General features: G+C 36.5%; 1 protein-coding gene across 13 annotated transcripts in view; it reads left to right on the top strand.

Annotated features, from left to right (window-relative positions):
- Positions 1-15,323, top strand: part of TRPM3 (transient receptor potential cation channel subfamily M member 3) — a 468,388-nt gene that overhangs the window by 347,214 nt on the left and 105,851 nt on the right. The window lies entirely within an intron of this gene.

Genomic DNA, 15,323 nt, shown 5'->3' with positions numbered 1-15,323 from the left:
TTACATACATAAGATGATCGCATGTAGCCTGTATAAAAGTTTTTAATTTGAATTTAAAAGGTTGTGAATTAATTAGCAATGTTGTAAGTTTTTCTTCAGAAGAATACGTATAATTATCTGTCAGCAGCATCAGAATCTGGACGCGACACACACGACATAACGCGATGCATAGCGTAGCATAGCATGCACTTACAGCATGTTCTTCTGTGTGCATAGCTATTTTGGGAGACATGCAATCATTTTCTTTGTCTTGCATGCATCAGCACATATATATCAGTAATATAATTTGTGTTTGGCATGTGTTAGAAAGGAGTAATGTGCTTTCAGTAGCAGTTAGAAGGGCAGAATAAGCTTTTGTGTGATATCTGCAAATCTCACAAATGGCCTTGAAAACATATTCATCATGTGTTAATGGCATTTTTCTTTTAAATCCAGACATCTTTCTTATATTGAAAGCTTCACCTACCAAAAGATTTAAGTCTTGGTCAGAATACTGCCAGAATTTTCTGTTCTCTGCAACTATCTGACAGAAATTTTACATCCTCAAAATTTGCTTTGGAAATAGGTGAAGTCCAACCAGCGAGGCAGTGGTATTCAAATTGGGGTTAACAGATGGATTAAAATGTAAAAACATCCGATGTTTGCTCTAATGATTTAAAAAAGCTCATTTACTTGTCAGCTTGGACTACTTAGATTTCTGCCATTTTATAGGATGAGACATAACCTCAGAAGGAAAGAGTAGTGATGAGGCAAAAGGACTTCACTGTCATGAGGAATGAAGATAACAAGGATATATAATGTCACCTAGACAGCAGGAGTCCAGCCTTTGCTGATGGGGGGAAGACATTTTTCACTATGAAATCTCTTTATTCTTCATAAAACTAGCTACCAGCTTCTTCTTCAGGAATAGTTATGCAAAAAAAACAAAGCCCTTTTTGAGATTTTTAACTATTCTTTTTCCAGAAGACCCAAAAATAAGATAAAAATGAGGATATGTAACCAAAGACATGCTTGAAACCAGAATGTTAAGCCAGATGACATACAGGCAATGCATGTTTAATTGCAAGTAGACACCTTCAAAAAATCTGAATGTTTTGAGTAGTTTGGTTTATTTTGTATCTTTTATAAACTTCTTTAAAAAACACACTCTTTTAGCCTTTTTGAAGCTTACAGATCCAGAAAATGGACAAAATGATTTCTTCTTCAAAGCCAAATGTGGGCTACAGATCAGAAGGGATTCACCTGCATGCAGCTGGCCACCCTACTGGAACAGGCAGACTGTGTCACAAGGCTTTGAAGAACAAGGTGTACATTTATATTAAAGCTAAATGACCATCTATGTTAAAGTTGCCACAACAGATGTATATAGTGAGCCTCAACACTACTTTTCATCTCCCACTCTCTGCTGCAACACTAACACCTTAAGTGTTATCTACATTGTGCTTCATCTTCTCCGCACCATGTGAAAACAATAGAAATAAATACATATTCTGTACTGCAGTTTTATTGAGGTCTGGCGCCTTGTCCTCTTTCCTAGAAACTCTAGAGATCTCATTCTTTTGGGTTTTATTTCCCTCAAAAAAGGAGAAAAAAAACCCAACAAACCTCTGTGTATTTTGCCGAAGAACCACTCTGCACTGCTCAGTCAGTTCCACAAACTGACGCATGTTGGTATATCTTAGAAAGATTACCACACCAAATCCTTAGGTTGTGTAGGTCCACCTTGTGATACTCTTACTCTTCTTCTGATTAGTACGTTACTGGAAGAATTGTCTCCTAGACCACATAGGGCTTCATATGGAATATTACTATTCATTATCAATCTGCCCTTGTTCTTATTTTTAAAATGCTGTTTGGTGCTGAAGGTTTGCTCTACCTCTATGGTATGCTGTTTGAAAACAAACAGACCACAGGCATTGGTACCTGTGTCCTTGTATTTAATCTTTCTTCTTTATAGAGTTGGTGAATATAGTTGAGTTTTGGTAGGCCTATGAGAAAAAGTTACCTTTGAGTAAGGAATTGATAGATAAAGTCGGGTGATTTGATTGGGTAGAGAAAGCAATTTGGACAGGGTAATATGTCGACAATATCTGTTCATGTGACCCGTGGACTTCCCTTTGTCATCCTATGCCTGAGAATATATGAAGGGGGCTGGGAAGGCAAAGGGACGTTCAACTGTCATCACTGGCATCTTCTCTGACCATTGCACCATCATCAAATGCATTGGAATTCTCATTTGTTTCAGATTTTTCCTTCATATTCTGTGCAGCCCTAGATGCATTTTCATAACTACGTAGCTGGGAAGATGTATGTAGACTTCCTTCTAGGAGAGGAAGCCTGCTGCAGGTTTGACTCCTGTGAAATCTAAGTAAAACTCAGAACAGTTTGAAGCTTGACTCATTTCAGATTTTGTAAGAGATCAAAACTTGGGCCTTTTTCATCAAAAGCATCATGATATTGGTGGATCAGACACTGGAGACAAAAATATCATCTCAGAAAGGGCTGAGAAAGCACATACAGGTTAAAAATTGTTCTTGAAGCACAGATAAATACACAATTGAATGCAAGCGGATCCATAAATTCCTCTCATGGACTTGACTTTCAACAGATAAGTTTATTGAAAACATATGTGTTTTAATGTGATTGATATACAAGAAAAAAAACACAGGTCATTTCAGCTCTATAATGTTTGGACATTTTAGGTTTATTGAATTTACTATAAAAATCAGAGCAAAGCCATAAAACTAAGAAACAGAGATCATTTTAGGGTCAATCCTTTTTAGCAAAATTTCTGCTGTTCTGTATCTCACCTGTTGTTGTTTTCTAGAACAGGTGAGAAAGGAGGTATGATTTTCTGAGATAATATAGTGTCCAATATGTTGACAAATATGCAACATATGACAAGGAAAAGCTCCTCAATATGTAATTTGAGGCAGTGTAAAAGTTGGTTATGTTACTGTGATAACTTTCTAAACTGCTGGCTACAATATGTGGTACCACTCATATCCAAAGGGAACCAGGGAAAGTACCAAGGAAATTTAGACAGAACATGAAAATTACTGAAATTGTAGTTGCTTCTGAGTCTTTTAGGCCGTTACCTACAGCTGATGAGCTCCAAGAAGAGCGAAACCAGTTAGGTCCTGTAGTACTGGCCTAATAAACAGTTGACTTCTAGGACAGATAGGGTAAGTTTTGACTGAAATCCATGAAGGTTCTTGTGTGCATGTCTTTGAACTTGAAGTGCCAGCCTTGACCAATGTATTGCCATCCTGTAAAAAGTAACCAAGTGGGTTGTTACTGGTTTGTAAGGCTCACAAATCCCAGGCTTTAGTCTTACATAGACTCTTCCCCTGTCTTGCCTGTTCTGAGGACTCTCTAAACTTTGTCCTTTTGCAAAGACAGGTATGAAAAGCAAAAGAAGGTATCACAAATTTTTCATCATTTTTTTCTTGTTACCATCCTTGATGTCCTTTGGAGAAGTTTTTAGGATCAGTCCAATATTAAATGAAGATATGGTCCATGTGTCAGGTCCACAGAATTGTCTGTCAATGCCACATCTGTTAGGATGGCAGATACATCACTAGCTAGATTTAGACAGGTAAGGAAGGAGCACTGAACAAATAAAAATGAGAATGAAAGTACTGAGATGAGGCAGAAGAGAAAGGAGAAGAGGCTGAGACAAATGAAATGCAATCATACTCTTAGTAAAGAGGAGAATTAAAAATAGAGGAGATAAAAGAGGCTTATGGATTAGACACAAGGAGACAGAGAGGAAGTGAAAGTGTTATTGGGATACCAAAAAGGAAACTAGAAAGATGAGAATGCAGAATGGAAGTGACCACAACAAGGGGAACAAAGAGAATGAATGCAAACTACAAAAGAAGCAATAAAGCTGAACGAAATAAAATTTATAGTAGTAATTTTAAAATGTGGTTGGGAAGCATGAAGAAGAAAAAAGAATTATAGCAAATGAGATTCAATGAGCCTATGGCAGAAGAAAAGTCAAAAAATAAATTGAAAAGCAAAAACAAGTCCAGTGGTTGTAAGCTTTCCTTTATTAGTAGTGGCTCTGTATCATTCTCTTACACATAATCCATTAGTTCTGTGAATTTGAGAAAGACAGCAAATATTCTTAGAATTTGTTTTATTGGCTTACCAAGTCACTTTGATTTCTCTAGACATAGGGCATGTAATAAGCCTCCAAACAAGTGGAAGTTCCACTTAATTTATGAAAATAGAAAACTGTTAGAGTTGTTCAGAAGAGGATAGAATGAGTTTGGGCTCCTTTTTTTTTTTTTTTTTTTTTTTTTTTTAATGTGTAAGTTTATTTGGTCATATTACTGAACAGTCCTTTCAAGGATTACAATATCTGTCTCATCTTTGCTATATCTGGAATAAGTAGTAACTGGTTCTGCTCTGGGGAAGGTGCTGGAGATAAGGGGTGAGGAAAAGGGAGAGCTGACTGTAAGAAGTGCAGCTATGTGAATTAAGTTTGAACCAGTGGTGGCATCTGGGAGATGTTCCTGTCTCTCTGGGTAATAAGAGCCAGCATCCCTCTCCATCATCCTGTGAAGGCAAGCTACATTCCCTTTTTTCCAGTCATGTTCACTTAGTAGTTAATAATGGAATTGTTCTGATGGTAAGCATACTGTGGCTGTGATTTGCAGAGCTGGGGGAAGCAAATCTATTGCGTGTGCAGGTGATCTTATCTATTTGATACTGATATTGATATTTTAGCCAAAATTGTCTCATACACATCAGGAGTGTTTCTAAAAGGGCCTGAAGGCTGAAAACAATAGCCTGAAAAAAACCAAGCTGTAATGTTATTTCAGTGTAACCTAATAGGAAGGATCTGGATTATTTCAAGATGTTCTCTGTTATGACTTAGCCTTTCTGAGCTGGTTGGGACTTGGGACCATAGGCAGTACTACATAGATGTCCAGAGGTGAAGCAGACACATTTGTGTGGGCAAACTTTTTAAAGACTGTTGTAAATCCAATACCATTTTAAATCTATTTAAGTAGCACTTACCCTGTGGTTAGACACACTCTATTAACCAAAGATCAGTATCTGTTGACTCTGTATTACTGTAAGGCAAATATTAGTTCAGAAACTTAAAATTACTTTCCTCAAACTTTTAAGCTCATGGTGGGTGGACTTTCACTTATTAAAATTCCAGAGCATATTTAATTGTTTATCCATTCTGTCTAAGTACTTCTCACTGGGATATCCAAGTGCCAGGCAAACACTTGGACCAAAATGCTTCTGAAAGCCACAGGTTTTATGTGGTGTGTTTCTTTCAGCCTTTGCTGATGCAACATGTTACTGCATACTCTGTTAGCCTCATGAAATATAGCAACGGCCTGGAAGTTGGACTTTTAAAACAGACTTCTTGAGCTAAGGACTTTCTTTGGTTTTCTTTAAGTTCCCAGAATCCCCAAGTTCCAACTTGAGTTTCAAGACACCATAAGCCTCAAACTCTGCAAAAAACTCAGAAAGAAATGCTATTTTGCCCTGTTTCAAATATGAATGATTAATGCTTATTAGTTGATTTCTGCTCAAAAATCATAGTTCATCTCACCTATTTAGGTTAAAACTAAGATCAGATTTGATCAAAATGTAGTTCAAAACTGTCAGAGCTTGTAAGGACATGAACATTTTTGTTGAGCTTCACAACACTTTATCAGTCTTCCATTGACAGTTAAATGGGATTTTCCACTAAATGCCACAGATAAACAATCCTTGGATTAGAAAGTCCTGAACTGTAACCTCATCTGTTGAATAAATAGCCTTTACCTGGTAACCACATCATCTGTTTGATGCAGTTAAGGATTTGATACATGGGCACTTGCTTTTGGATTAGAGGCCCACATGTGCAGGGTAGTTCTGGTGTTTCTATTCCTGGTTAGTAGAATTACATGTATAAATTTGTAATTTCATGACATTTTTATTCATTTTTCATTTTGATTTAGTAAATATTCATCATTCATTCAAATGCAGCATAGTTTTGTTTCAATTGTTTCATATCCAAAATATTTGTAACAATCAAAGAAAACCAAACCAAGATATACTGGTTAGAATTTACCATATGAAAGTGGGTATGAAGACACCTGTTGGTAATAGAGTTATAGTAAATGTGTTGAGTGCCTTTGTGTTAAGATTAAATAAACCTCTGAACCCAAGTTTTACTTCAAGACCAAGGTGCTAAAAACTTGTATTTATGAATTTTCTTGCCATTTTAAAAATTCATATTTACAAAGTTTCCTGTTTTGATCATCATATCATATAGTTCTGTTTGAATGTGTATGAGGGATATCATGTCTGTAAGGGGAGGGATGATTACGTTCAGTATGCTAAAAGAAAACTTATTCTTACTTGGTTTACCATGCTGGCCATTTGCCTTTACATTTATCGTTACAGTCAACTAACACTTCAGCCAGCTATCCACCACAGTCTGGGCCCTTAAATGATAGATTAGGCTGCAACCAGGGGTGTGATTGGGTCATACCTCAGAGCAACACAAGTACTTGCTGGCTACAAGAGCAGCAATCTGTCAGGGAAGAGAGAGGGACCAGCACAGGGCTTGTGAAACAACACTGGAGCTCTGGTAGTTTCTAACACTACAGGTACGGATAGCACAAAGTTCCTGAAGTCGTATGTGCAAAGGAAGCTGTGGTCCAGATTAATAGGCACTTAGTTAAAAGACAAAAGGTCAGAGATATTTTTTTCTTAATATCTTTGGAAAAAACTGGTGATTCATTCCTTATAATAAAGGAGCGTTTTCTATTAGCTGGAACAACATGGAAAAAAAAAAAAAAAACCAACACCCACCCCTAAAATTTTCTCCATAAAGCAGATTAGGAAGGCAGGAAAATCTGGAAGAAACAGAGGTCCTCTTTATGTAAATTGTATGTGACAGGAAAAGTTTAAAATTATCTGGCTTTGCATGCAAATTAATTTTACTTCTGCACATGAAGGGATATAAAGGCTTCACTTTCAGGAAACCTATGGGGCATTTGTGCTGAAGAACCTGTGCAAAATGGTCTATATACATGCCTTTGAGTGCACTGTGCAGCTGCAAACACTTGCAGGCACACTAACTTGTATATACCTGTTAATTTATATTTTTAGACATCTATTTTATGACTGTATTTGTCAGCCACTAAGAGAGCACTGAGATTACCCCTTACAAAAGCCATTGTCCTAAAAGAATTTTGCAGGTAGAAAGGTAGCTGTTGCCCAAAAATGGTAGACCTTTTGCAGGACATACACAAGTTAGAGGCCTGAAACAAATATAAAGCTTGTTATACCAACTTTCTACTGCTAAGAGTCCATTATCCCATTATATCAGATAAGCACGTGACAACCAGTGATGTGATGACCAGTGGAGAAACCTGCTAATTTAAGTATCCCACCATCCACATTGCATCTAGGTCCAGGAAAGTTTAGTAACCTGTAGACCTGCAGGGTGGTGATGTGCAAAACTATAGAGGCCCCTTGATCATGCAAATATACCCACTTGTTTCCACACTGCACACATGAACAGTGTGTGCCTCGTTAAGAAAAGACTTTGAGATGTCAGGCTGACTGCACATGCACTGTGTGTAGGTTTGTAGCAGCTTACCCTCCTCACCCTTTGGACAGTTTGGACTCACTGGCTATGTCCACAGTGACTCTGTCTTATGTGCACTGTAAGTCTTAAGTTCTTCCACTGCATCCAGCTTCTGGAGAACTTGCTCTACAGCTGCACCTTGTGTGGGAGACACGACATAGATTTCCAGCTGTATGCCACTTCTGTGCCAACTGTTGTGTACTAACTCCTCTAGTGGGACAGCCATGGGCTCCAACATCCCAAACAAATCCAAATAATTACCAAATTACTGAGCAAAAATTTCCAGGTAGAAAAGGAAAATTAATATAGGGAAACCCACAACAACATGTCTGACCTGATGAAGGAGCAAAGGTCATCAGCAGGAAATCAGCTCAGATGCACCTACCACCACCCAGTGTTAAGATGCAGAAATTAAGAGACATTTCTGTCAGGGATAGTGAACAAGAGCCTCTCAGCTTTATTTGCACTGATCTCAGGAGTCAACTTAGAAATAGTACGCAACATACTGATATGTCCTGGTTACTTTTATAAGCACACTTAAAAACATGAGTAGTAAACACATTTTATAGTAAATAAGGCATTTTATTTACTTGGTCTATTAAAAAAAGCGTAACTCATGTTTAGCTCTTCATAAAAAGAATTAGTAATTATTTATAAGACAGTTATAGATTATTTATAAATATACTCATAGTATAAAATATTCATGTTTTTCCAAGAACTGGGAAAACAAAGTAGGGCTTCTACAAAGCATGGTAGATTTTTTAAAATCCCTTTTCACTCAGCACAGACCTTATGCAGTTTTTCATTGCTTCCATTTCCAAATTCATTCATTTCTACTTTATTGTTTTAACTTAAGTATTGATGCAGTACTGCTGTGTCAAGGGGAAAATGGGATTACTTTTCTGTATAATAACATTAAAGCCTACAAGTTGCCACTGGTGCACATCAGGACAAATGTTCTGGTATGTACATACCTTCCTGGAATCACAATTGCCGGAAAGTCTCTCACAGGCTCTGTTGCTGGCCACAAAGGCAATAACACAGTAATGAAGCTTTAGGTTGACTGTATAAATCTTTTGTACAATATTGCAGTCTAATTTACAATATTGCACCAACAATATCCACAATAGCTGACACTGTGAAACACTGAGCAATCTAGTCTACCCTGCAAAAATCTATGCTTATTGAAATGCTCCAAACACAAGTTATTGTTTCAGAAATTAAGATAGTGATGAGCCTCAGAGAACTGATTTTAACTCCGAGGTCTTTGGTACTATTTCTTCTTCTTTTTGGATGAATCAATATTTAAAATGAAAATAAAACCACTGTTTTGTCTGTATTCTATTAATTAAGTCAGGAGAGACTACATGTCTTTTCGCATTTATAGTGGGAATGCTGACTTCACTATGTGAGATGGAGACCTCATTCAATGAGAAATAGTAATATGCAAGTTAATATGAGATGTTTCACACATACCTGCTCTTGAATACAAGCTGAATAATTCCTTTGAAAATCTGAGAAAAAAAGTATCTCTGGCTTATGAACTATTTTCAGTAACACAGAATAAAAATTCTGAGACTATTCTTAAGTATGAAGACCTTTGATTTTGGGATCAGACCTTTACCATCTTGAAACATAGGTGTAGTTAACCAAGTGACAAACCTCACAGTGATAACACAATAGTCAGCATTCCCAGCTATTCTCAAATCCACAGATATACTGCTAGATAAGGTTTCTCCATCTTCCAAAAGGAAAACGGAAGAGATCTGCTGAAACCAAACCTTATCCTAGAAATGCTGAAAAAACAATAAACAGAGTAAATTTAAAAATAAAATCTCCATGTAACTATCAGATGGATGGAAAACACCATAATTTTTCAGATTTTGGGATGAGTCTTTCTCTACAAAGAATATAAAAAAACCTGAGTAACATGTCATTTTCTGCCTTCTAAGAAACTGAAAAGGTAGCTAGATCTTTGAGAATGAATTGGTCTTTTTCTGTGTTTGAAAAAAACCACCAGTGATTGAGTACTTTCCTGATAGTAATAATAATAATAATGCATTGTCCTGTTCTGAGAAGGGTTATCTGCAATTTCAGAATGGACAACATTTCAGTGGAGTGTATTACTGCTACTCTCTTCCCAGTTAATAAAATGTGAAATGCACAGTTTCTAAGGTTGTATACTTTTAGAGTACTTAGTGAAAACAGCAGTGTTGTTGGAGATAGCCCTGCAAGATGAGTGCTCTGCTTAGTTTGGCCAAGACTAGGGCAATTTTGTGGTAAATTCCACAAACAACATGAAGGGAAAACTTCTGCCTTGTTTATTTATTGGACTGTCCCTTTTAATGCATGGCACAAAGTTCCCGGCTTCTGGATGTGTGCTAGGAGAGAGCAACCCCGGTACCGTAGTCCAGTTTTTCATCAGCATGGTTTTATTTCTGTATTGCCTCCTTTCTGACAATCTCAAGCAAGAAACGTGATGACCTTGGCCTTATAAGGAATGTATTACCTTCAGATTTAGCATCTCACCTCCCAGCCTGACATTCTTCTGAATGAAGTGGCTGAAACAAGAGGCTCCCTGTGGGTATATCAGGCACTTCCAGCCCCTTCTTTGCAAACTATTGTATAATGTGCATGCACAAGCTGAAATAATGCTTTTGCAGAGAATTCCTGACTCTTGCATTTCTAAGGAGATGCAGAGATCTAGAATGAAAAATATTTTGATTACCGGGTAAAGAGAAGTCCATCAGCTACCTTTTTCCCAAAGTCAGAGGTTCTGTCTTACTGGCATCACATGCCAATATTTTTCAAATTGGTCTGGTGTTACAGTAAAATGAGGCATGGTCAGTTCTCAGTTTCACAGATGGAAAATTGTTAGCAAATGCAGTGTTAATATCTCATCAGGAATAGTCAGTCAGTGTCTTCCTATCTGCTGAAATTTTTCTACAGACCCTCTGCATTCATTTCCAAATTCCTAATATTTACTGACAAATATGCATCCAGGATTTTTTGTATCAAACCATGTAAAAGTTTAATTCAAATCTGCTCTGTGTTTTGCCTGAAAGTTATTGAGATGTAGACTTCTTTGGTATAAGTAGCTAAGCTTTTATTCTGAAATAAATATAATGTCACAAATAATTTAAATGTGATTGGGAACATCACAGAAAACTGAGAATGTGGTAATTCCCACTTACCTTCTTTTTCAAATTTTAACATACTCAAGCAGACATGACTTTTTTTTCCCCATGACTATGGGCTTCCTTTCACACACTGTGGATACCATCACTGCTCATAAATTAATAATCACAAATCTGGAAAAGCTCATAACATTGGGATTCGGATAACGGTAGTCTAGAGAGCTGTCCTTAAAGCCAGAAGTGGTTATACCCTGAAGAAGAAGTATTATTAACTGATTTTAAAATATTATATCTAATTCTAGAAGTCTACTTTCTAATTTTCCCTCCAAACTAAAGAAACAATATATTTTTCCAAACCAAAATTATTTATGGAGAACAATGAAAATTACAAAGAAAAAAATTCTATTTGCTGAAACTCAGGGAGGATTTCCGAAAGGAAAATGAGATGTAGAAATCAAGTTTGTGTTTTAAATCTTTTCTGCTTCACAAGAAAATCTACCAGAATAATGGAAAGAGTTGCATTTCAATCTGGAACTTAATCATATATGATAAATTAAGGTTCACATGAGCTTTTTTTTTAAAACTCAAGGCTACACAGTTTCATTGAAGAGTGGATTTGGAGAGAAGTTGTTTTGTTTTACTAGCCTCAAATTAGAGGATTGTTTTCATGCTGGATGTGTTTCCACAGGATCAGGGAAGAGAAAAAATGCCATCTGATTAACAACAGTGAAACGCAACAGGAACACTTGCAGAGAACTGTTATATGCCATGCAACTGGTGTGACTATAGCAGTTTAAAAAAATTAAAAAAAAAAAAAAAGTAAAAGAAAAGAATGCAAGAGGCATTTTAGAAGTGCTTTCAAATGGCCAATTCATTGGCCCAAAAAGGCAAAAATAGTTCAGCTGTATAGACTAACCATCATTATTTGTATTATTGGAATTACATAGCTCATCAATATCCAGCAGAATACACCGAGACTGAAAAAACTTCCAGTAGACTGAAGGAACCTGCTTTAGGAACAGTTTGACATACATAAAGTGGCTGCATCTATAATGATTTTTGAGCATCACTCCAAACTCAGAAAGTTTTTCCCTTTTAGTCTTACTAGAAGGCTGTGAAGACTTCACTCCTCTGATAGCCAGAAATCTTCTGAACTCCATCTAAAGCTATTGACGGCCAATGTGCTGCATGTCATGGGGATATTCAGACATATTGTCTTTCACCCTTCCATTTGCTAAGAAAGATAAGCCAAACTCATCAAAGCTTGTCTCATAAGATGGGGTCTTGATTCCCCATATACTCCTTTTGGCTTTTTCCTCCATTTGTTCCAGTTTGTTCTTTTTGAACATGGGTGAGCATAGCTGCAGACAGTAGCAATGGAATTTCATGAGTGGCTTGCACAATGGCACAGATGTGCCCATATTTCCTACTGAAAATGCTTTGCTGTGTGTATTCCAGGGTCATACCTGCCTTCTTCATAGCCTTTCTACACCAAAGACCCAGTTGTCCTGTGATCAGCTGGATCACACTTTTCTTTTTTCTAGTATTTCCTCCTAATAAGTTCCCAGTTTACAGCAGAATTTATTAATCACCAAGTAAATGATTTTGCATCTTGCAGTGTGAACTTTCTCTGTTTCTATTACTCAATCCTTAATGTCATCCAGACCAATTTGACTCATTACTCAGAACGCTTCTTAATATTATTTTATTAGCAGATGTCAGTACCAGCTCTACTTCTTGTTTTGCAGTCATTAATAATAATGATAGGATCAGGGTAAGTTCTTCAAGAAACTCCATTAGTACTACAGTTCCGCATACAACTCTACCCATTAGTTAATTATAAACTTTCAAATCTGTGCACTTATATTCACCTTTGCTAACAATTTCATATATGGCATTATAGCAAATACTTTACAAAAGACCACCATCGACCATCAGGCTTTTAAACACACCACTGGGGGGGGGGGGGTTGTCCATAATGAACTAAAATGGGCCCTACCAGTCAGTTTCCCGAGGAAAATACTACACTGCCAAAGAGGAATGCTGATATAAGATTTCGGCCAGCTGTGGGCTTCCTAGTCAGAGTTCATGTTAGATCTGCTCTGTGATCAGTCTTTTGAGCAAGGAGGACTGAAACAAAAACGGTGAAGGGAAATCTTTATTCAACTACCACAGCAGAACTAAAAATGCTAGAAGTATTGGCTATACAGTGTAGTATAAAGAAAAGCTACACAAGAAGCAAGTACTGATAGAAGGTTCAAAAAACTTGATAACATTACATTAGCCAGATCATAGAAACTAAGTGATAAAATATCTCCTTCCAATTCTGCATTAAAATTTTAACTGATGAGAGTCTCAGCCACCATGTGATTATGTTGGGAAGTATCGTAAAGAAAAATATTCTGCACCAAGAATTTCATTTTTATTCATCTTCTGATAGCAATTGTCTTACCAAAAAAAAAAATATTCTTGTACTAGACATAACTATAAACAACATTTCTTTTGTCACCTAGTCACAAAGGAAAACCTGGGCAGACTTGTGACGTGAGGTTCTCTGCTGCATGCTCAACTGCAACCAGTTGTATCATATTACATGTATTGATATAGGAATAAAATCGTATTATTTATAAGATTCTCAGAAAAAATGGGATTTTATTGCTAATATCTAGAATGGACTTTTAAGGGATGCAATTTTAAGCATGATTAAAATGAATGTAGGTAAACAACGCAAATTTGCCAAACAAAATTCATCTTTACCTTAAATCCCTTAAAATTAATGGAAGTACATGTGGGACAGGTTAACCCATCAGACTTATAATGCACTCTTCCTAAGCAAAGTTCTTAATTTTCCTTTCTCATTTAACTCCGTTCCCCAAAACTGCTTTTCCACTAAGGCCTTTGAAAAAGAACTTAACCACCAAAAGAACTTAATGATTAGGTAGAGCAGCAATTCTGCAAAGTCCTTAATATTAATAAAAAATTTATTGAGTGAGCTCTGTGAAAATCATCTTGTTCATCACCTTGTCATATTCTACCCTTCTTACTCTCTTTCATTAGCCTGAATTTTATAACTCAGCTTATAGTTTTCTTAACATAAATAAATACCATGCACTTTACTTAAGTTATGTATTAAAAGAGCCACAAACTGACAATAGATACAGCCATAACAAAGCATGCTGAAAGTCTCTCCAGGAAATACAATGTTTGCTTGTGAAGTGGTTCAGGAGGTGCTTACAGTATTTTGCTGTTGTATATAAGAGCTGGGTTTTTTTCTTTTTTAAAGAACAGTTCACTTCATTTTTTGACAGTAATTCAAATCCTTAAAAATTTTTGTGACTATCAAAATTAATTTGATTTGTGAATGTTTCTAGAGGGTCTAACCAGATCTAATGTTCCAGTCTCACAGGCTTACCTTTGGTTCTGTGGACTGAACACCCTCTGAATAGAAACCTGAGGCAGTCATGTCAAAACTTGTTGTTGCCTGGCCTCATGCAACTTTTCCCAACCTAGATATTAACACTTTGGGGCACTCTTCTTATTTTTCAGTGAAACATCAAAATTTTGTACAGAATGCATATAGTTTTTCTTAGGAAAAGCTAGTTTAAAAGGAAGGTTTTTTTCTTTTGACAAAATAATGCTAATAGAAAATATTCAACTAGTTCTACTGCCTGAGTCCTTTTGAATGTCCAAGTCTCAACTGGTCAAGAAGTAACAACCATAAAAGCTTTTTCAGTCATGTTAACACCAGCCTGGTGTCAGGTTGCCTTTCTCTAAATCCATAAGACTTTACTGGCAAAGTCTGTGCTAAAACTTTTGCAGAGGGCTCCCATCTACTTATACCACAAGTATTGAAAATGAAGATGTCCCTCCTCTGGTTCAGCACTAGTTCAGCTTGCTCTGGAGCAATGTCCCCAGTGTGAGGTCTGCAAATCAAGGAATATGCTGCAAAATTTGGAGATAATTCAGGGAAAAACTGTGAGACTGACTAGAATTGGAAAACAAGTATTGCATTGACTCGTAAGAGAATATGTTTGGTTTATCAAAGAGAAGGTTAAAGGGCTATCCAGAGGCAACCTTAAAATGCATCTAATACAGCAACAAAAATATCAAAGGGGGGATTTTAAAACAGCAAGCAAAGCTACTGGAAGACCCAATGACTGAAAACTGACACCATGCAAAATCTAGATTACAAGCAAGCTACAAAGTCATGTCTCTGAACATGTTAGGAAGAATTGTGGTAGCTTCTCCATGCTTTCAAACCAAGATTTTATCTTTTAAAAAATTCATGGTCTGTTTCAACCATAATTATTGTATTTAAAACAGAAGACAATTCTAGAAAATCCTGGTTTATGCAGTGGAACCAACAAGATGACTACACGTGTCCCTTCTGTCCTTAAAATCTATGATTTTCCAAATGCCATCTTCTCTAACATAACACTGTACAGTCACAATGCAGTAATTTCAGTCTGATTTTTTTTTTTTCTGTCTTCTGTTATGTTTTGTTTCCTTTGCTGGCTTTGCAATTTTTTGTTCCTTTTCTTTTTTGTTTGGGTTTTTTTGTTTGTTTCTTCCTT

Source organism: Aquila chrysaetos, chromosome Z (genome assembly GCF_900496995.4).
Source record: "Aquila chrysaetos chrysaetos chromosome Z, bAquChr1.4, whole genome shotgun sequence".
Classification (NCBI taxonomy): domain Eukaryota; kingdom Metazoa; phylum Chordata; class Aves; order Accipitriformes; family Accipitridae; genus Aquila; species Aquila chrysaetos.
This window is presented reverse-complemented; position numbering and strand designations above follow the sequence as displayed.